Raw genomic sequence first — 22,967 nt, 5'->3', positions numbered from 1 at the left:
TAACTACCATATACTTATTTAAGTAGCTCAGCAGAGAGAATTATTGGCCATTTGCAAAGTAAAGAACTCAGGGAGGAAACAAATGAATAAATGATATGACAGAAATGACAAAGGATCTAGCAACTGTGGTGTTTGTGGCAAGGGATGTCTGTGTGATTAATTAAAGCAGAACTAATATTATGTATTATTTTAATTTCATGCATTGTCTCATCTGACCTATTTTTTTTTTGTAATGTTTTACAGATCAAATGGTAGAAGAGGTGTCTGGTTTTTTTTCAAGTTAATAAGTTACTTTCAGGAAAGAAAGGTGAGTTGCTATCCTGGTGCTTTTGAAATTATATGTTTCATGACTGGTGATGTAAATACTTCAAATCAGTTAGTTCATTCTTTCTGAGGCCTAAGGAAGAGTATTTTTATGATAGATATTTTTCCCAGTGAGTATCCCTACATGGAACAAGGTATCCTCATGTTTTCTACCCTTTTAAAAATATTTTTAAAGTAACCCAAGTAACTTTAGGAAATTATTCCTTTTTTTTTTTTTTCACAAGTTCGCATTGGATGAAAATAATCGTGTAGTGAAATTCAACTGTGCTAAGTTCTGATTTTCTATCTTTATCTGAAATATTCACAACATAGATGCTTCTACTAATATTTACACTATAATCACATTTTATATTATTTTGGTACCTCATTTTCACTTTAAAATTTTAGTTGACTAAAGGGTTTCTTTATATCCCCTGTAGATCTTACCTAATTTTATTAGACCAATCAAAAATAGCATTTTAAAAGCTATATGGGTTTCATTATTTAGGTACTAAACAAAGTCTCTACCACACATTTACTGTTCTTTATTCAAACCTGCACAACATAAGCCTGGCTATGGAAATGCTTATTTGTTGGGAGGGTGCTTGTCTGGATCAATGATGAGCACAATTGTCTGAGGATGCTGAGGGACTCATTCCAGATGTCAATCTGAGGTCCAGATGAGTTGCCCTCTACTAGGACAAATAAGACTCTCAGAGCCTGGCTGTCTGTAGTAACCCTTCAGTGACAACATAACACCACTTTTAGCATGATTTTTCTTTTTTTTCCCAGAACAGGGCTTGTGTCTTGTTTTATAAGTTACTATCGCCTTTTTTAAGGATTTTTATTTATTTATTTATTCATGAGAAACACACAGAGAGAGAGAGAGGCAGAGACACAGGCAGAGGGAGAAGCAGAGGGATAAGCAGGCTCCATGCAGGAAGCCTGACGCAGGACTGGATCCTGGGACTCCAGGATCATGTCCTGGGTTGAAGGCTGGCACTAAGCCGCTGAGCCACCCATGGATCCTCTGCACCTTTAGACACAATCAGTGATCCAAGACTTGCTTTGTTTTGCTTACTTTGAACAAAAGTTGCCAATAGATACTTACATAGAGAAAATATGTTCTTGAGTAACCAATGAGGGAATAAAAATTTTGATTTAAGAAGGAGGGAAGCAACTGTAATGGATACTGAGATTCTCATTTTGGCCAAAAGAAGAAAAGATTGTATGCCTATATTAAATAATGACAATGAAACCAACTTTAGCTTTTTGTTAATTTTACTGTTGAATGTTTTCTGATACTCTGTTTTTCTTTCTGTCATGTTTTGCTGAGTTAGAAGAACTGAGATCAGAGCTTTGACTTCAGAGAATGGAGGTGAGTGACTAAACAAAGATACTTTGAAGCTCATATGTCATATTCTGTTTGCCAGGTCTTGAGGCCTCTATGTTCATTTTTTTCAGAAGCTTATTCAAGAATATTCTTATAATGTGCCTTTTTCCTCATTGAAGACTTAATCAAGGTTACCTACATTATTGTATCCTTAAAATTTGTTCTTTCATTTTAATTATTTTCTGCTTTGATGGAAGGATACAGAATACTAGAGAATTTTTTTAGCAGTTTCATACTGGATCAAAAATTATTATAGTGAAATCCAAATATGCCAAAATATTAGCATATTTCATCTGCTTAATTATTGAACTTTAAGAACAGAGATTCTACGATTCATAAGGTTTTTGTGGTCATATTGCATTATATTTCTGCTTCTACTTTAATCTTTGAAGATTGACGTGGGTTGTTTCTCGATTTTGCAACATGGGAAGTTGTATGTGAAATTCTGTTAGATCTCTTTAAGACTGTTAAGTTTTTATATGATAAAAGTTGCAATAATTCTTTTGAAACACAAAATAGTTCAATTTTCAACACTGTTCTAGGCCTTTAAAAAAGGATATTATGTTAGAGATATTGAATGTAGAGATATGGAAATATCATATTGTTATTATTTCTTACTAAAACTTGAAATACAAATCCCTAAGAAAAGTGGTTTATATATTTCCTGGCAGGATTTGGTGAAGATTTTATGTTATGTGGGACATAGTGGTTACTGCCTTAAGTGCAGGCAACTTTTTTTTTCTTGACAAAGTTCTGTCACAACTCATCAAGTAATATACTTATTTTTGTATTCATTTATTATAATTTTTAAATTTACATTTATTCTCTAGAACCATAGAACGATTCTAAAGAACTGAGTAACTACTAAGAAATAGTCTTACATCAAAGAGGAAGTTAGCTCTGCCAGATATTGAAGTGAACTCTAGAACCTCAACATGAGCAACCTTTGAACAGACATATAAATAGGGACAATAGGGCCTGTTTTTATTTAAAAAGCATATTCTCACAAGCCCCTACTTGTATATTTGTTACCATTAATAGATTCACCCATTCATAAAGTTGGTGCTACTGTCTCAATCCAAGCAATGTAATAGCATATTGATGCATAATATCTATGCAGTAACTTGTCCATATTATGATGCTACATAATAGCACAGGACTCAGATATAGAAGAAAAATATAACTGACACATTAGATTCTTCCCTAATGAACAACTCCACCCTCTTTGCCTCAAATGCCCCAAATTTCAGTTTTTTTTCTGCATTTCTTTTTCTTTATAAAGAGGCACTTATATAGTTTTGATATCTTTGGGACTACATCATTTGCTCAAGATTCTTACTAGTCAAATGAGCATTCTATTTGAAATATCAAATTCATTACTATAAGTTTTTTAGTAATATATTCTTATTTTGTATATCTTTTAGGTTTTAATATTTTGTGTTACCTCTCATTCTTGATTATTCTTGATAGGAGGGTTTCAATTGTATTAATTGCTTCAAATTATTATTTTCTGTTGTTACTTTTTCCTTTTTAAGTCTACTTTCTATTTTCCTGATTTCTGCTCTTAACCTCTTTAATTTTTCCTTATACCTTTCTGGATCTTTATTTGACTCTTTCAATTTAGCTTCTAGTAAAATATAATTTATTGATTTTTTAAGCCTTCCTCAACTCTAATATATAGTTTTTCACTCTAAATTTCCATGTAAGCATTTTTTAGCTGCATGATTACAAGTTTAGCATTTACATCTTTTCTATTACTAATATAAGTATATTTTCTAAATTATGTGTGGATTTATTTTTGAATTATGGAGTAGTAGAAGATCATTGATTAATTTCCAAGAAGTTTGGCTTTTTCTCTTGGTCTTTATTAATGATTTCTAACCTAATTCCATATGATGGAAATACAAACTCTGAATTGATTTTATTACTTTTGAATAATTATGTATATCTATAATGGTCCAGAATATGGCATAATTTAATAAATATTCTATTTGCACTTATAATTACATTGGTATGTAATTTTATCATTGTGGATTCAGTGTTTTATATACATCAGTTAGTTGTATTTTGAAATTGCCTTACCTATATCTGTTGTATATTTACTAGTCTATGATCTGAAAATAAGTTTCTTATGGAATAAGTTTCTTATGGTCTTTCCATAAGAAATATCTCTCCTGTGGGAGATAGTCATAGAAATAAGACACTTTGGTGGTTTCTGGAATGCTTGTAATATTTGTATATTGATCTGTGTCTTGGTTAGTTGTTTTATTTGGATGATCAAATTTATTGAGCTGTACAATGTATGTTTATGGATTTTTCTACACATATATCATATATTAACAGAAACTTTTAAATATCCCATCAAATTAGTCCAAAAATACATTTCCTAGGAATATTGTATAATATTGGTAATGTGCTGACTTGGGATCTAAAGATCTAAAGATTGATGTCTTCAGTATAGGTTGAGCATTCTCTTCCAAATGCTGACATTTTCAGTAAACCATAATATTACACTGACAGTCATACCAAGATAGATTTTCATTAACAATCACTTAAGCACTATTATTAATTGCAAAGCAAATCTTGTATATTAAGATTCATATGCTCTGATAAAGCCATTATATGGATAAATCACAGTTTTTAAAACATTTTTATTATAATAATTTATATTCTGACAATACATGCAAGGATGACAATGAGAAAACAAAATTTATAACACTGATTTTAAAAATGTTCCCATGGATAATTAATCAGGACAAGCTTCCATAGTGAAAAATTTTAAGATTCAAGCATTGTGTGTATTTCTTTTCAGGTAAGTTTGAGATTTGTGTTTGGTATATGGGTTTTACTTTTCATTTGTTTATCTTTAGTGCTGGCAATGCATACTTGAGAGTGAAAAAATAAGAAAATAAATGTAAGTGCATAAATTATGTTACCTGAGTGAGGTAGTAAGTTAATCATGTAGGATACAGAGAATTGGAATCTAGTGTAATGTTTACTTAGCTTCATAGAAATGTGTAGAGGGCAGCCCTGGTGGCACAGCGGTTTAGCACCACCTGCAGCCCAGGGTTTGATCCTGGAGACCCGGGATCAGAACCCACATCGGGTTCCCTGCACGGAGCCTGCTTCTCCCTCTGCCTGTGTCTCTGCCTCTCTCTCTCTCTGTGTCTCTATGAATAAATAAATAAAATCTTAAAAAAAGAAATGTGTAGAATAGAATATACAGAATGGACATTATCATCTCACTGAAATATCTAATAGTTACTAATACACAGTTTTGTTTTACATCAATCACCCTTTAAACATTTTATGACTTATTCATGTGAGGGCTTAGGTGTGCGTGCGTGTGTGTGTGTGTGTGTGTGTGTGTGTGTGTGTGTATGAGAACTTGGTACTGAGAAACAAGAAAATCTGGTTGCCAGTGTACTTTGTGTGTGTGTGTGTGTGTGTGTGTGTGTGTATATATATATATATATAGTGTCAGGGTCATGTTGAGTCAGACTTACATATCAGCCATGCCTCTGGAGTGAGCCTACAGGTCATGCATTCCAAGTAGAGATAGCAGATTAAAGTCTCTTTACACACAATGCTTCACAATTATTTTCTGCCAAATATACTGGGTTAAAATAAATCCAAGGTCATTTCTCCAGGCCTGCGTTAGTATGTGTTGAGGTCATTACTTGCTTTCTTGCTTACTTTTAAAAAATGATAACCACATAGAGATATTTTAAAAAAGTTGGCATGATGGTAGAGATATTGAACTGTAAGTAATGATGCTTTTGGTTTGGCTTAAGATGATCTAAGAGAAAATTGGAAAAATATATATGGCAGGAAAGCATATATATAACTTCTTTATCTACAGAGTTTAGCCATCTATGTGTGTGCATGTGTGTAATATAAATAATGCCACTAAATTTAAGTTTTTGATATTAATGGAGATGAAAATTTAAAGAAGGAACCATAAGCATAGATTGAGTAAAGATATAAAGCTAGTTCTAGGGATGTAATCAGCAGTTGAGCACTTCATGGAAATATTGTTTCAACGTGGGAAAATATGGCTTAGGATATAGAAGAGAGAAAAAGTTGCTGAAAGCGAGTTTATATAAAATGTTGTTTTGGTGTGGATCACTTTTTGCTCCAATAATCTAAGTGGTAAATTTTGAAAATCAATTTCTGCCACATTGTTTAGTCTATTACAATTTTTGTGTGTCTCCAACATTGCCATATCCTTAACTATGCTATCACCATACAGTCTGAAAAAACTCAATGTCTTCTTAATATAAATGTAAGAAAATATCTCAGTTATGAAACAGACATGTGAAGATGGCAGAGTAGAGCCCAAAACTCACCTTGTCCCATGCTTCCAACTGGGTATCACTCATGTATGAATAAATAAACTGGAGAGTGATCCTAAGACAAGTAAAGAAACTCCATAACTAAATGTAGAGAGGAATACACAATAGAGAGATTGGGAAAGGAAGAATGGTGGTCTAAAGCTGCCCACAGGAAGGAGGGAGCTATAATCATGGACAGGTTAAGCACCAGGGAGCCCACATGGGGAAAACAAATCTTCATAACATCTGACCTTGAAAACCAGAGGAATGAGTTTTGTGAGTTTGTATAACCAGCAAGACTTGGAGCCTGGAACTTTAAAAGTCAGCTGACTCAGCACTGAGCAAGCTGGGAGGGCCAGTGATAGCTGTTTCCTGCCCTTAAAAAGAGACAACAGCCCAAAGAGAGGCAATATAGAAGCAATAGCTTGCAGAAAGGGAAAGAGATCTCTTTATACTGATTTCACAATGTGTTTGGAGACTTCTCTGGAAACAAAGGAGCTAGCAGGTGCCATTTTCCTCCTCTATCCCCAACATAAATAGAGACACCTGTGGGAGATAGCACTGCATAGACAACTGCTACCTAACCTGCTAGCAGTACACCCCATCCATAAGTTCTCCTGAGGACTCACCCACCCCAAACCTACTGACCCCGGCCCTTAGCTCACCATAAATTTTATGACGGCCACATACAACCTGCCTAACCACTTATTCAGAATGCGATGCCAAGCTCTTCTGTTGTCACACCCCCTCAAAGCTTGACTGCCTGTGTCTCACTAATATCACAGAGAGCAAGCACAGCCCACAACAAGCAAGGAGTCAGTGCAAGATGTCTGAACTGAAAGGAAAAGTGACTCAGAGACAAAAGCAACATAGGCAACACACATAGGAAATTGAACTGAAGTTTGGTTTCTGGTAAACAAGAGACACTGCACTAAAGGGCACTACAAGATCTCTTCTTCACAAAGCCACTACTTGCAAGAGCAGAAAACATAGCTGAATTTTGTAACACAGAGAAACAAATGGAGAGCTACACAAAATGAGGAGACAGAGGAATATGTGCCAAATGAAAGAACAGAACAAAATCACAGCAAGATATCTAAGTGAAAGAGAAATAAGTAATATGCCTGAAACATAATTAAAATAATGATGATAAAGATATTCACTTGACTTCAGAAAAGGATGGAGGGCAGCAGTGAGATCATTGACAAAGAGATAAAAATTACATGTGAGAGATGGAAAACCTAATAAGGAAAATTAAAAATACAATATATGGAATAAATAGTGGCTACAAGAAGCAGAGGAATTATCAGTGACCTGGAAGAGAGAATACTGAAAAATAAGCTGAACAGGTGAGAGCCAAATATCGCATAATAAGAATAAACTTAGAGAACTCACTGACCTCGTCAAATATAATAAAATTCACATAATAAAGTTTCCAGAAGGAGAAAAAGAGAAAGGAGGGCACAAAATACATTTGATGAATCAAAAGCTGAAAAATTCCTGAATCTGGGGAGGGGAATGGAGATTTGGAAGGCATAGAAATCCTCCAATAATTCAGTCCAATGAGGTCCACAGCAAGACACGTGGTAATTACAATGGCAAAAATAGTGATACAGAAAGAATATTAAAGTTTGCAAAAGAAGACAGATACATACAAAGGAAACCCCATAAGGCTATCAGCTGATTTTTCAGCAGAAACTTTGCAGGCCAGAAGAAAGTAGCATTATGTAATCAAAGTGCTGAAAGGGAAAAATCGGTACTCAAGAATACTTTATCCAGGAAGGATATCATTCAGAATAGAAGCAAAGATAAAGAGTTTCTCACCAAGCGAAAACTAAAAGAATTCATGACCATTAAACTAGCCCTACAAAAAAAAAGTGTTAAAGGACGCTGTGAGAGGAAAAAAAAAAACATAAGAAAGAGTAAGAAAGATAGAAAGTACAAAAGCAATATGTAACTTAGTAATATCTTACCAATATATCAGTAAGAATCACTTAAGAAAAGCACAGAATAAAAGGATATAAAATATGATACCAAATATCTGAAATGTGGTGAAGAAAGAAGTAAATGAGTACAAAATTAAAAACCATGAGCTTAATATAGACTGGTATATGCAGAAAATGTATATATAAACAAAATGAAGAGGCGGGGCAAGATGGCGGAAGAATAGGGTCCCCAAGTCACCTGTCCCCACCAAATAACCTAGATAACCTTCAAATCATCCTGAAAACCTATGAATTCAGCCTGAGATTTAAAGAGAGAATAGCTGGAATGCTACAGTGAGAAGAGTTTACGCTTCTATCAAGGTAGGAAGACAGAAAAAACATAAATAAAAAAGCATCCAAAGGGGAGGGGCCCCAAGAAGAGCCAGGCTAAGGCCCCGCAGCAAGTTCCCTCAGGACAGGAAAGCCTAGACCCGGAGAGGCAGGAGCTTTACCAATCTTCTCCAATGGAAAGGCACTGGCAGGAACTCGGGCAGGATCCTAGGACGGGCAGGGATTCCCTTAGGATCCCAGGGGCACTAACAGAGGAACTGCGCCCTGGGGGAGAGCACACCACACACCGCGGGTCGAGCTCCCTAAAGGGCTAGAGCGCGCCCCAGGGGGCCCAAGAGCAGCTTGGGCGGCAGCTCAGGCAGTGGCTCCGCACGGAAGGGGCTGCGCAGCCCTGGGAGCACAGTTCCAGCGGTGCAGGCCCCAGAGCCCAGGGCGCTGGGGGAAACAGACTGATATCCGGTGTTCCCCCTGGGACAGGCAAAGGCCAGGAGGACACAGGGCAGCAAGGATGCTCTTACTGCCAGAGGCCCCAAGCTGTGCAGATCGGCGCCCCTCGCCCCCAGATCACCCAGGCCCCTGACAACTGGGAGCTGTGGTAGTTACTGCGGAAACTGCCTCCAGAGTTGGAGTACTGGCCACCGCCACTGTTGTTCCTCCTGGTGTCACCTTTTATCTGGGACTGAGCAGGGGCCTCACAGGATAAACAGCTCCCACTGAGCCATGCACCTGGCAGGGGGCTGGGTAGCTCCCCCAGGTGCACACACCTGATAATCAGCACAGCAGGCCCCACCCCCAGAAGACCAGCTAGAAGGACAAGGGAAAAGCAAGTTATTGACCAAGCAGCACTGGAAAATTCAGGGGAAGTCGAGAGATTTACAGTATATGGAATCAGAGAATACTCCCCCTTGATTTTTGTTTTCTGTTTGTTCCCACCACCCCCCATTTTTTATTTTTTTTACTTTTTTTTCTCTTTTTCTCCTTTTTCCAGTACAACTTGTTTTTGACCATTCTGCACTGAGCAAAATGACTACAAGGAAAAACTCACCTCAAAAGAAAGAATCAGAAACACTCCTCTCTCCCACAGAGTTACAAAATTTGAATTAAAATTCAATGTCACAAAGCCAATTCAGAAGCACAATTACAAAGCTATTGGTGGCTTTAGGAAAAAACAAAGGATTCACAAGACTTCATGACTGCAGAATTTAGATCTAATGAGGCAGAAATTAAAAACCAATTAAATGAGATGCAATCCAAACTGGAGGTCCTAAAGGCGAGGGTTAACGAGGTGGAAGAACGAGTGAGTGACATAGAAGACAAGTTGATGGCAAGGAAGGAAGCTGGCGAAAAAAGACACAAACAATTAAAAGATCATGAGGATAAGTTAAGGGAAATAAATGACAGCTGCAGAAGGAAAAATCTTTGTTTAATTGGAGTTCCCGAGGGTGCCAAAAGGAACAGAGATCCAGAAAGTGTATTTGAACAAATCATAGCTAAGAACTTCTCTAACTTTGGAAGGGAAACAGGCATTCAGCTCCAGGAGATAGAGAGATCCCCCCCTTAAATCAATAAAACCCACTCGACACCTCAACATTTAATAGTGAAAATTGCAAATTACAAAGATAAAGAGAAGATCCTTAAAGCAGCAAGGGAAAAGAAATCCATAACCTTTATGAAGAGAAGAATCAGAATAACAGCAAACTGCTCCACAAAGACCTTGCAAACTGGCTCTGCAAGAAATACCAAGGGGGATTCTATAATAGAGAAAGTCCAAGGGAACAATCCACAAAAACAGGGACTGAATAGGTATCATGATGACACTAAATTCATATATTTCAAGAGTAACTCTGAACATGAAAGGGCTTAATGACCCCATCAAAAGGAGCAGGGTTTCAGACTGGATAAAAAAGCAAGACCCATCTATTTGCTGTCTACAAGAGACTCATTTTAGACCTAAGGACACCTACAGCCTGAAAATAAAAGGTTGAAGAACCATTTACCATTCAAATGGTCCTCAAAGAAAGCTAGGGTAGCCATCCTTATTTCAGATAAAAAAAAAAAAAGTTTATCCCGAAGATGGTAGTAAGAGATGAAGAGGGACACTACATCATACTTGAAGGATCATTCCAACAAGAGGACCTAACAATCATGAATCTTTATGCCCCAATGTAGGAGCTTCCAAGTATATCCATCAATTAATAAACAAAGTTAAGACATACTTAGATAATAATACACTTATAATTGGTGACTTGAATATAGTGATTTCTACAATCGACAGGTCTTCTAAGGACAACATCTCCAAAGAAACAAGAGCTTTAAATGATACACTGGACCAGATGGATTACACAGATATTTACAGAACTTTACATCCAAACGCAACTGAATACACATTCTTCTCCGGTGCACATGGAGCTTTCTCCAGAATAGACCACATACTGGGTCACAAATCAAGTTTTAACCGATACCAAAATACTGGGATTGTCCCCTGCATATTTTCAGACCATAATGCTTTGAAATAAGAATTAAATCAAAGAAGAAGTTTGGAAGGATTTGAAACATGTGGAGGTTAAGGACCATCCTGCTAAAAGATGAAAGGGTCAACCAGGAAATTAGGGAAGAATTAAAAAGATTCATGGAAACTAATGAGAATGAAGATACAACCATTCAAAATCTTTGGGATACAGCAAAAGCAGTCCTGAGGGGGAAATACATCGCAATAGACGCATCCATCCAAAAACGGGAAAGAACTCAAATACAAAAGCTAACCTTGTGCCTAAAGGAGCTGAAGAAAAAACAGCAGATAGATACTACACCCAGCAGAAGAAGAGCGTTAATAAAGATTTGAGCAGAACTCAATGAAATAGAGACCAGAACTGTGGACAGATTAACAAAACCAGGAGTTGGTTCTTTGAAAGAATTAATAAGACAGATAAACCATTAGCCAGCCTTAATAAAAAGAAGAGAGAAAAGACTCAAATTAATAAAATCATGAATGAGAAAGGAGAGATCACCACCAACACCAAGGAAATACAAAATATTGTAAAAACTTATTATGAGCAGCTATACACCAAAGAGTTAGGCAATCTAGAAGAAATAGACGCATTTCTGGAAAACTACAAACTACCAAAACTGGGGCAGGAAGAAATAGAAAACCTGAACAGGCCAATGACCAGGGAGGAAATTGAAGCAGTCATCAAAAACCTCCCAGGACACAAAAGTCCCGGGCCAGTTGGTTTCCCAGGGGAAATCAATCAAACATTGAAAGAAGAAGCAATACTTATTCTACTAAAGCTGTCGGAAAGATAGAAAGAGATAGAATATTTCCAAACTCGCTCTATGAGGCCAGAATCACCTTAATTCAAAAACCAGACAAAGATCCCACCAAAAAAGGAGAATTATAGACAAATATCCCTGCTGAACACAGATACAAAAATTCTCAACAAGATACTAGCCAATAGGATGCAACAGTACATTAAGAAGATTATTCACCATGACCAAGTGGGATTTATCCCCGGGATGCAAGGCTGGTTCAACACTCTTAAAGCAATCAATGTGATTGATCATATCAGCAAGAGAAAAAACAAGAACCCTATGATCCTCTCAATAGATGCAGAGAAAGCATTTGACAAAATACAGCATCCATTCCTGATCAAAACTCTTCAGAGTGTAGGGATAGAGGGAACATTTCTCAGCATCTTAAAAGCCATCTACGAAAAGCGCACAGAAAATATCATTCTCAATGGGGAAACACTGGAAGCCTATCCCCTAAGATCAGGAACACGACAGGGATGTCGACTCTCACCACTGCTATTCAACATAGTACTAGAAGTCCTAGCCTCAGCAATCAGGAAACAAAAAGGAATAAAAGGCATTCAAACTGGCAAAGAAGAAGTCAAACTCTCCCTATTAGCAGATTACATGATACTGTACTTAGAAAACCCAAAAGACTCCACCCCAAGATTGCTAGAACTCATACAGCAATTCAGCAGTGTGGCAGGATACAAAATCAATGCCCAGAAATCAGTGGCATTTCTATACACTAACAAGGAGACTGACGACAGAGAAATTAAGGAGTCAATCCCCTTTACTATTGCACACAAAAGCATAAGATACCTAGGAATAAACCTAACCAAAGAGGGAATGGATCTATACCCTAAGAACTACAGAACACTTCTGAAATAAATTGATGAAGACACAACGAGATGGAAAAATACTCCATGCTCCTGGATTGGAAGAATTAATATTGTGAAATTGTCAATGTTACCCATGTCAGTTGACACATTTAATGCAATCTCTACCAAAATACCATGGACTTTCTTCAGAGAGTTGGAATAAATCATCTTAAGATTTGTGTGGAATCAGAAAAAACCCCAAATGGCCAGGGGAATATTAAAAAAGAAGACCATAGCTCGGGGCATCACAATGCCAGATTTCAGGTTGTACTACAAAGCTGTGGTCATCAAGACTGTGTGGTACTGGCACAAAAACAGACAGTTAGATCAATGGAACAGAATAGAGAACCTAGATGTGAACTCTCAACTTTATGGTCAACTAATATTCGACAAAGCAGGAAAGAGTATCCACTGGAAAAATGACAGTCTCTTCAAGAAATGGTGCTGGGAAGATTGGACATCCACAAGCAGAAGAATGAAACTAAATCATTCTCTTACACCATACACAAAGATACACTCAAAATGGATGAAAGATCAAAATGTGAGACAGGATTTCATCAAAATCCTAGAGGAGAACACAGGCAACACCCTTGTTGAACTTGGCCACAGCAACTTCTTGCAAGATACATCCATGAAGGCAAGAGAAACAAAAGCAAAAATGAACTATTGGGACTTCCTCAAGCTAAGAAGCTTCTGCACAGCAAAAGAAATAGTCAACAAAACTAAAAGACAAGCTACAGAATGGGAGAAGATATTTGCCAATGACCTATCAGATAAAGGGCTAGTATCCAGGATCTATAAAGAACTTATTAAACTCAACAGCAAAGAATCAAACAATCCAATCATGAAATGGGCATAAGACATGAATAGAAATCTCAGTAGGAAGACATAGACATGGCCAACAAGCCCATGAGGAAATTCTTTACATGCTTGCCATCAGGGAAATACAAATCAAAACCACAATGAGACACCACCTCACATCAGTGAGAATGGTGAAAATTAACAAGACAGGAAACAAATGTTGGAGAGGATGTGGAGAAAGAGGAATCCTCTTGCACTGTTGTTGGGAATGTGAACTGGTACAGCCACTCTAGAAAACTGTGTGGAGGTTTCTCAAAGAGTTAAAAATAGAGCTAGTTTTTGACCCAGCAATTGCACTGCTGGGGATTTAGCCCAAAGATACTGATGCAGTGCAATGCTGGGACACCTGCACCCCAATGTTTCTAGCAGCAATGTCCACAATAGCCAAACTGTGGAAGGCGCCTCAGTCTCCATTGAAAGATGAATGGATAAAGAAGATGTGGTGTATGTATACAATGGAATATTACTCAGGCATTAGAAACAACAAATACCCACCATTTTCTTCGACATGGTAGGACCTGGAGGGTATTATGCTGAGTGAAATAAGTCAATCGGAAAAGGACAAACATTTTATGGTCTCATTCATTTGGGGAATATAAAAATTAGTGAAAGGGAATAGAGGGAAAGGAGATAAAATGAGTGAAAATATCAGTGAGGGTGACAAAACATGAGAGACACCTAACTCTGGGAAATAAACAAGGACTAGTGGAAGAGGATGTGGGGGGGGGGGTTGGGGTCACTGGGTGATGGTCAATGAGGGTGGCAATGGTGGGATGAGCACTGTGTGTTATGCTGTATGTTGTCAAATGAACTCCAATAAAAAACTAAATATATTTATAAATATATAATATAAAAAATAAAATAGAATGATAACCACAATTCTAAAAACAGTAATGCATATGGAAAAAATAGAGTAGGAAATCCAAGTATAACACTAAAGAAACAAAGCAAACCATGACAGAGTGAAAGAGAAGAAACAACAAGAGAAAAACTGCAAAAGCAATCACAAAACAAGTAACAATATGGCAAAAATTGCATATAGATAATTACTTTGGATGTAAATTCACTAAATACTACAATCAAAAGACAAAGTGTGTCACAGTGGGTATAAAAACAAAGCCCATCTAATATGCTGCCTACTCTTTTTACATCTGTAGTTGAAAATGAGGGCATGGGAAAATATGTAACATACAAATATTTAACATGCAAATATTAACATACAAATTTAATTTTTAAGATGTCAAAAGAAAGCCAGAGTAGCAAACTTACATCAGACAAAATAGACTTTAAAATAAAGTCTGTAACAAAAGGCAAAGAAATTATTATATAATAATAAAGGGGACAATTGGACAAAAAGATATACCAATTATAAGTATTTATGCACCCAACATGGGAGCATCCAAACACATAAAACAGTTATAACAAACACAAAGGAAATAATCAGCAGGAATTTAACAGTCTCTTTATATCAATGGACAGGTCATTTAAATAGAAAATAAGTAAAGAGACAATGGCTTTGAATGACACACTGGGCCAGATAGATTTAGTAGATATTTTCAGAGCATTCCATTCTAAACAGCGGAATACATATTCTAATTCAAGTGCATATGTAACAGTCTCCAGGATAGATCACGAATTAGCCCACAAAACAAACCTAGGCAAATATGAAATCAAAATTATATCATGTATCTTTTCTGAACAAAATATTATGAAACTAGAAGCCAACCAGGAAAAAAAAATCTCAAAGGACCACAAACATACATAGGTTAAGTAGCATACTAATAAATAATGAATGGATAAATCAAGAAATCAAAGAAGAAACAAAAAAATACATGGAAACAAGTAAAAATTAAAACATAATAGTCCGGGGACCCCTGAGTGGCTCAGTGATGGAGTGTCTACCTTTGGCTCAGGGAGTGATCCCAGAGTCCTGGGGTGGAGTCCCACATGGGGCTCCCCATAGGGAGCCTGCTTCTCCCTCTGCCTGTGTCTCTGCCTCTCTCTCTGTGTCTCTCATGAATAAATAAATAAATAAAATATTTTTAAAAACAACAACATAACAGTCCAAAACTTTAGGAGTGCAGCAAAAGCAGTTCTAAGAGGGAAGTTTGTAGCCACTACACCTTACCTCAGGAAGCAACAAAAATTTCAGATAAATAGCCTAAATTTACATCTAAGGAAGGTAGAAAAAGAACAATAAACAAAACTAAAAACCAGTGGAAGGAAAGAAATTATAGACTAGGGTAGAAACAAATGGTCTGGAAACTAAAAACAAAATAGAACAGGTCAATGAAACTAGGATCTGGTTCTTTGAAGATATGAAAAAAATTGATAACCTCTAGCTTCTCTCATTTGGCCTCTCTCATATGAGAGACAGAGAGAGATAGAACTTAAAAAACAAAATCATCAATGAAAGAGGAGATATAAAAACCAACACCACATAAATACAATTATAAACAAATATTATTAAAGACAATATACCAAAAAAATAGACACCTGGAAGAAATGGATAAATTTATAGAAACATATAACTTACCAATACTGAAGCAGGAAAATATAGAAAATTTGAACAGATTGGTTACCAGCAAGGAGATTGAATAAGTAATCAAACAAAACAAAAGTCAAGGACAAGATAGCTTCACAGGCAAATTCTATAAAACATTTATTTTTTTACATTTTTAAAATATATTTTTATCGGACTTAAATTTGCTAACATATAGTATAACACCCAGTGCTCATCCTGTCAAGTTTTCCCCTCAGTGCCCATTACCCAGTCACCCCATCCCCTCGCTCACCTCCCCTTCCACTACCCCTTGTTCATTTCCCAGAGTTATCAGTCCTTCATGTTTTGTCACCTTCTCTATTTTTTCCAACTCATTTTCTCTACTTTCCCCTATAATCCCTTTCACTATTTTTTATATTACCTGTATGATCTACAAAACATTTAAAGAACAGTTAATACCTACGTTAGTCAAAATCTCTTTAAACAATAGAAGAAATAAAACTTCCAAATTCATTCTATGAGGCAAGTGATACCAAAAATATAAAGACATCAAAGCAAAAGAGAACTAGTCAATATCTCTGATGAACATAGATACAAAATTCCTCAACAAAAAATGCTAGCAAATAGTATCCAAAAATACATTTAAAAAATCATTCAACATGATCAAGTAGAAGTTATTCCTGGGATGCAAGGGTAATTCAATATTTTCAAATCAATCACCATGATACATCACTTCTATAGGAGAAAGGATAAAAACCATATGATCACCCTAATAATGCAGAAAAAGCATTTGACAAAATATAACATACATTCATGAAAAAAAAGCCCTCAACAAAGTAGGTTTACAGCAAACATACCTCAACATAATAAAGGCCATATACATAAAACCCTCAGCAGACATCATCATTGATGGGGGAGAACTGAGAGTGCCCCTGCGAAGATTAAGAACAATACAAGGATGTCCATTCTCAACATTTTTATTAATCATAATACTGGAAGTCCTATCCACAGCAATTAGACAACAAAAGCAAATAAAAGGCATTCAAAATAGTAAGGAAAAAGTAAAACCCTTTTTGTAGATGATATAATATTCTCATTAGAAAATGGTAAAGTGAGACTCCTGGGTGGCTCAGCGCTTGAGCATCTGCCTTTGGCTCAGGGCATGATCCTGGAGTCCCGGGATTGAGTCCCACATTAGGATCCCTGCGAGGAGCCTGCTTCTCCCTCTGTCTATGTCTCTGCCTATCTCTGTGTGTCTCTCAGGAATAAATATGTAAAATCTTAAAAAAAAAAGAAATGGTAAAGATTCCACCAAAAACTACTAGAGCTAATAAATGAATTCAGTTAAAGTAACAGGATTCAAAATCATGGTGCAGAAAACTATTGCATTTTTATACATAAAGAACAAAGCAGCAAAAAGAGAAATGAAGAAATCACTCTTATTTACAATTGCACCAAAACTCATAAGATACATCGGATTAAATTTACCCACGATAAAAGATCTGTACTCTGAAAACAATAAAATGCTGATGAAAGAATTGAAGATGACACAAAAAAATGAAAAGACATTTTATGCTCATGGATTGGAAGAACAAATATTGTTAAAAAATCTATACTACCCAAAGCAATCTACACTTTTAACGCAATCTCACTCAAAACACCACCACCGTTTTTCACAGAGGTAGAACAAGCAATTCTAACAATTGAATGAAACCACAAAAAAACCCAAATAACCAAAGAAATCTTGAAAAAGAAAACCAAAACTGGAGGCATGACAATTTTTGACTTCAAGCTATGTTACAAAGCTGTAGTCATCAAGACAGTATGGTCTGGCACAAAAACAGACACATAGAGCAGTAGAAGAAAATAGAAAACCCAGAAATGGACTTACACCTGTATGATCAACTAATCTTAATCTTTGACAAAGCAGGAAAGAATACTCAATCATAAAAGACAGTCTCTTCAACAAATGGTGTTAAGAAAACTGGAAACATGCAAAAGAACAAAAGTGGTCCAATTTCTTACACCATACACAAAAATAAATTCAAAGTGGATGTAAAGACCTGAATGTGGGACAGGAAACCTTCAAAATCCTAGAGGAGAGCACAGGCAGTAACCTCTTTGACATTGGCCATAGCAACTTTTTACTGAGTCAAAGGAAACAAAAGCAAAAGCGAACTATTGGGACTTCATCAAAACAAAAAGCTTCTGCGTCATGAAGGAAACACTCAACAAAACTGACATGCAATGTAGATAATAGAAGATATTTACAAATGGCCTATCTGATAAAGGGTTAGTACCCAAAATATATAAAGAAGTTATCAAACTCAACACCACCACCACCCCAAAAAATAATACAGTTAAGAAATGGGCAGAAACCATCAATAGACATTTTTCCCAAGAAGACATCTAGTATAGCTAACAGACATATGATGCTCAACATCACTCAACATTAGGGAAATACAAGTCAAAACTACAAGATATCACCTCACTCTAGTCAGAATGACTAAAATCAACAACACAGAAAACAATAAGTGTTGGTGACGATGTGGAGAAAATGGGACCTTCTTGCACTGTTGGAGAAATATGGAGGTCCTCAAAAAGTTAAAATTAGTACTAACCTATTATCTAGCAATTGCCATACTAGGTATTTACCCAAATGATACAAAAATACTGATTTGAAGGGATAAATGCACCAATGTTTATAGCAGCATTATCTACAATAGCTGTAGATATTATGGAGATGTATATATATATATATACATATATATATATCTTTAGTGATGATGGGATATATAAAAAAGAAGGATGAAATCTTGCCATTTGCAATGACATGAATGGATCTAGAGAATACTCTCTAAGCAAAATAAGTCAGGGAAAGATAAATACCATATGATTTCACTCATATACAGAACTTAAGAAACAAAACAAATAAGCAAAGGGAAAACAAGAGAGAGTCAAAGCAAGAAACCGACTCTCAATTACAGAGAATAATCTGTTGTTTACCAGAAGGGAGGTAGGTGGAGGGGATGGGTGAAATAAGTGATGGGAGTTAAATAGTGCACTTGTGATGAGCATAGGGTGATGTATGGAAGTGTTGAATTATTATATTGTATACCTGAAGCTAATATAACATTGTATGTTAAGTAATGAATTAGAATAAAAACTTTTAAAAATTATAAGGAAACACTAATTTATAGTACTGTCAAGGGGATCCCTGGGTGGCGCAGCGGTTTGGCGCCTGCCTTTGGCCCAGGGCGCGATCCTGGAGACCCGGGATCGAATCCCACATCAGGCTCCCGGCGCATGGAGCCTGCTTCTCCCTCTGCCTGTGTCTCTGCCTCTCTCTCTTTCTCTCTGTATGACTATCATAAATAAATAAAATAAAAAAAAAATTAAAAAAAAATATAGTACTGTCAAAAAGTCCACATATAAGTGGACTTGCACAGTTCCAACCCATGTTCAAATGTCAACTGTACCATATAATTTCACTTACATGTGGAATCTAAAAAAGTCAAATTCATAGAATCAGAGAGTTAGTTATCAAGTCAGGTAGTTATCAGGTGCTAGGAGATGAGGGAAGAGGGCAGATTTTGGTCACAGAGTATTAAATTCAGTTATATGATGATTAAGTTCTTGGAATCTAATGTAAAACATAATGACTGTACTTAATACTGTATTATATATTCAAAATATGCAAAGAGAGATCACAGAGTATTAAATTCAGTTATATGATGATTAAGTTCTTGGAATCTAATGTAAAACATAATGACTGTACTTAATACTGTATTATATATTCAAAATATGCAAAGAGAGACCCTAAGTATATTCAGCATATGAAAAAAATAAGGTAACTATATGAGGTGATGAATGTATTAATTAACTTGATTGTAGCAATCATTTTACAGTACATTCTTATATGAAATCATTATGTTGTAAACCCTAGATATGTTAAATTTTTATTTGTCAATTATGCCTCCATGAACTCTGAACAAAGAGTAGATCAACTAGGCAAGATCAATGAAGAAATAAAAAAACTTAACCCCTAACAGAAATCTGTAGTTTACACCACTCAAAAATAATAGAATACACATACTTCCCAAATGCCATGGAAAATTCTCCAAAAAGATTGTAGGGCCATAAAACCCACATCAACATATTTAATAGAACTGAAATCATTCAACATATATTTTGTGACTACTTAGATATTATATTAGAAATCAATAATGGAAGTAAATTTGGGAAATTCACAATGATGTGGAAATAAAACAATACACTCTTAAAGACCTGAAAAGTCAAAGAACAAACTACAAGATAAATTAGAAAGATCTTGAAATTAGTGAAATTGAAGAAACATCTTACTAAAATTTTGTGGATGTAGCTAAAGCAGGGCTTAAGTGGAAATTTATAATAATGTGTGCTTACACTTAAAAAAGAAGAAAGCTCCAAATCAATGATTTAACTTTCCAGTATAAAAAAAGAGAAAGTTTAACCCAACATAGAAGGAATAAATAATAAAAATTAGCATGGAAATAAATAGTGAAGAAGAAAAACAAGACAGAACATTAATGGAACTAAAGTTGGCTCTTAGGAAATATCAATGATATTGACATTAGCTAGACTGAGAAAATAAGAAAGAAAAGATTCAAGTTCTAAAGTCGAACTTTAGAATAAAGGAATAAAAGTAGAATAAAAGTAGAATATAAGTAGAAACAGCACTACTGTTTAGTAGTAGAATACTACTAAAGGAATAAAAGTAGAAACAGCACTACTAACCTCACAGAAATAAAAAGAATTATGAAGGAATATTGCGAACCTGTGAATGTCAAAAAAAATAGATAAATTATAAGAAATGGACAAATTCTTTGAGAGGCACACACACCACCAACATTGAAGCAATAGAAAAATGAGAATAGACCATTTACAATTGAAAAGATTGAATTCTATCAAACATTTAAATAATTAACACTAAGCCTTCACATACTCTTCCAAAAAAAATGTGGAAGGAAGAAAAACTCACAGCTCATTCTATGAGGCCCATATCATCCTGATAACAAAACAAGAGAATGAGATCACAGGAAAGAAAATGACAGACTTTTGGTTTATGCTCTGACATGTAAGGAAATTAGAAATCAACACTACTATACCCATGAGAAAAAAAATGTGAACAAACTAAAATCAATAACTCTTCCTAGACTAACCAAAGAATTGAAGTCACTAGGATAACCACCACCTGGAAGGTGAAATGATTGGCAAATACAGAGAATCACAGCTTGCTAGGAGCAGAAACTGCAGAAACCGGCAACTGGCAGATACACTTGAGTGATAATTGATGAATTGCTGCAGTGTAGACTACATGGGAAGCTAAAAGGCCCAGTTTTGGGAGATACCCACATTTTTGTAAGCTTTATCTCCAGGGGCTCCAACAGGTTCTCACCTTCATGATCCAGCCATGTGGAGGTGAAAAGGAATCATTTAAACATATGCCTACAGGAATAGTAACTATTTTTGAAATACCCTCAGCATCCCATTCCCTACGGCAGCAGTCTGTGCTTTGCATGAATATTGTCTGAATTAGGGGGACAGAAATTGGATGAATTAAGCCTCCTTTGGCCTCTTCTCTCACATAAGGAAAGAAAAAAACAGGCCAAGTCACTCTTCTGAAAGTCATAACCCAGGGGGATTTAATCATGCGATTATAGAACACTTCTCTTCCCCAATACCACACCACCATATCTCCAGTATAATAATGGTGGATTATAACTGAAAGATGTACAAGACACAGTCTCTTTTTAAGTGTAAATTTCTAGGAAGATCAAAAACAATAGGAAAAACTAGGACAAAGACACCAGAAGATACTGAAGCTTCCAACACCAACAACTACAGCAAAAACTAAGTCCTATTAATTTCAGATCCTATTATCCAATATATTCTGTTTTTTTCAACAAAAAATTACAAGACATGATAAAAGCATGAAAAGACACAGTTTGAAGAGACAAAGCAAGCATCAAAATGATACTCAGATATGACAGAGATTAAAAATTGCCATACCAGGAATTTAAAATAACAATGATTAATATAACAAGGGCTCTGGCATAAAAAGTGTGCAACATTCAAGAATATATGAGCAATGTAAATAAGTGGAAAGATACACATTTTATAAAAGATTCAAAATGTGATGCTAGAAATAAAAAACACTGTCACAAAAATGAAGAATGCCTTTGATGGGTTCATCAGTAAATTGAACAATGGTAAAGAATCTGTGAGTTTGAAGATATGCCAAAAATTTTCTAAACTGAAGTACAATGAGAAAATATAATTTTAAAAAATAACAATCTTCGAGAAGTGTGAGACAATTGCAAAAATGTGTAATGTGTAATGGGAATAGAAGGAGAGAAAGGAACAAAGGAAATATTTGAAGTAATTAATTTTTCTAAATCAATGATAGTCACCAAAACAAAAACCCAGGAAGCTCAAAGATCTTGAAGGAGAATACAATTACAAAAAGAAAAACAGACAAGAAAAAATAATCCAACAAAAACAAAAACAAAAAAAACACACCTAGTTCAAACTGCCAAAACTAAAGATAGAAAATCTTGAAAGAAACCAGGGCAAGAAAAAAAAATACATTGTATTTCACTTTAGAAACTATACAAGCAAGAAAATAGTGGCATGCATATGTGGCATTTAAGAAACAAAGGAATGAGTGAACTAAGTGAAGAGAATTAAGAGTATACCATTTTGATAAGCACTAATATATGGAATTGTTGAATCACTATATTGTACATATATGAAACTGTATGCTGACTACACTGGAATTAAAATATTTTAAAAAGGAAACAGAGTGATATGAAATGTTTAAATTTTGAAAGTAAAAGCCCATCAACCTATAATTCTGTATGAGATTATTCCTCAAAAGAGAAGAAAATGGCAGAGTAGATAGCTCCAAGGGTCTATCCCTTCACAGAAACACAAAAAAATAAGAAAAAATAGTCAGAACAAATGTTCTCAGAATTCTGTAAAATCTTTACAGCAATAAAGCATATGCTGAATCAAGAAAAATTAAGAAAATTTTCTGATGTTTTTATCTACTCTTCTCCACTCCTTTCCCACCTTAACAGCTGTCTT

The 22,967-nt window shown here is 35.5% G+C and overlaps 1 non-coding gene across 1 annotated transcript; it reads left to right on the top strand.

Moving 5' to 3' along the window:
* Positions 1-914: 914 nt before the first annotated feature.
* On the top strand, positions 915-981 carry LOC121490301. The gene has a single exon (XR_005987618.1). It is a non-coding gene; the product is annotated as a small nucleolar RNA SNORD109A (small nucleolar RNA).
* Positions 982-22,967: the final 21,986 nt, after the last annotated feature.

This window comes from Vulpes lagopus, chromosome 4 (assembly GCF_018345385.1).
Source record: "Vulpes lagopus strain Blue_001 chromosome 4, ASM1834538v1, whole genome shotgun sequence".
NCBI lineage: Eukaryota > Metazoa > Chordata > Mammalia > Carnivora > Canidae > Vulpes > Vulpes lagopus.
The sequence above is the reverse complement of the archived record's forward strand: the minus strand, read 5'-3'. Positions and strand labels throughout refer to the sequence as shown.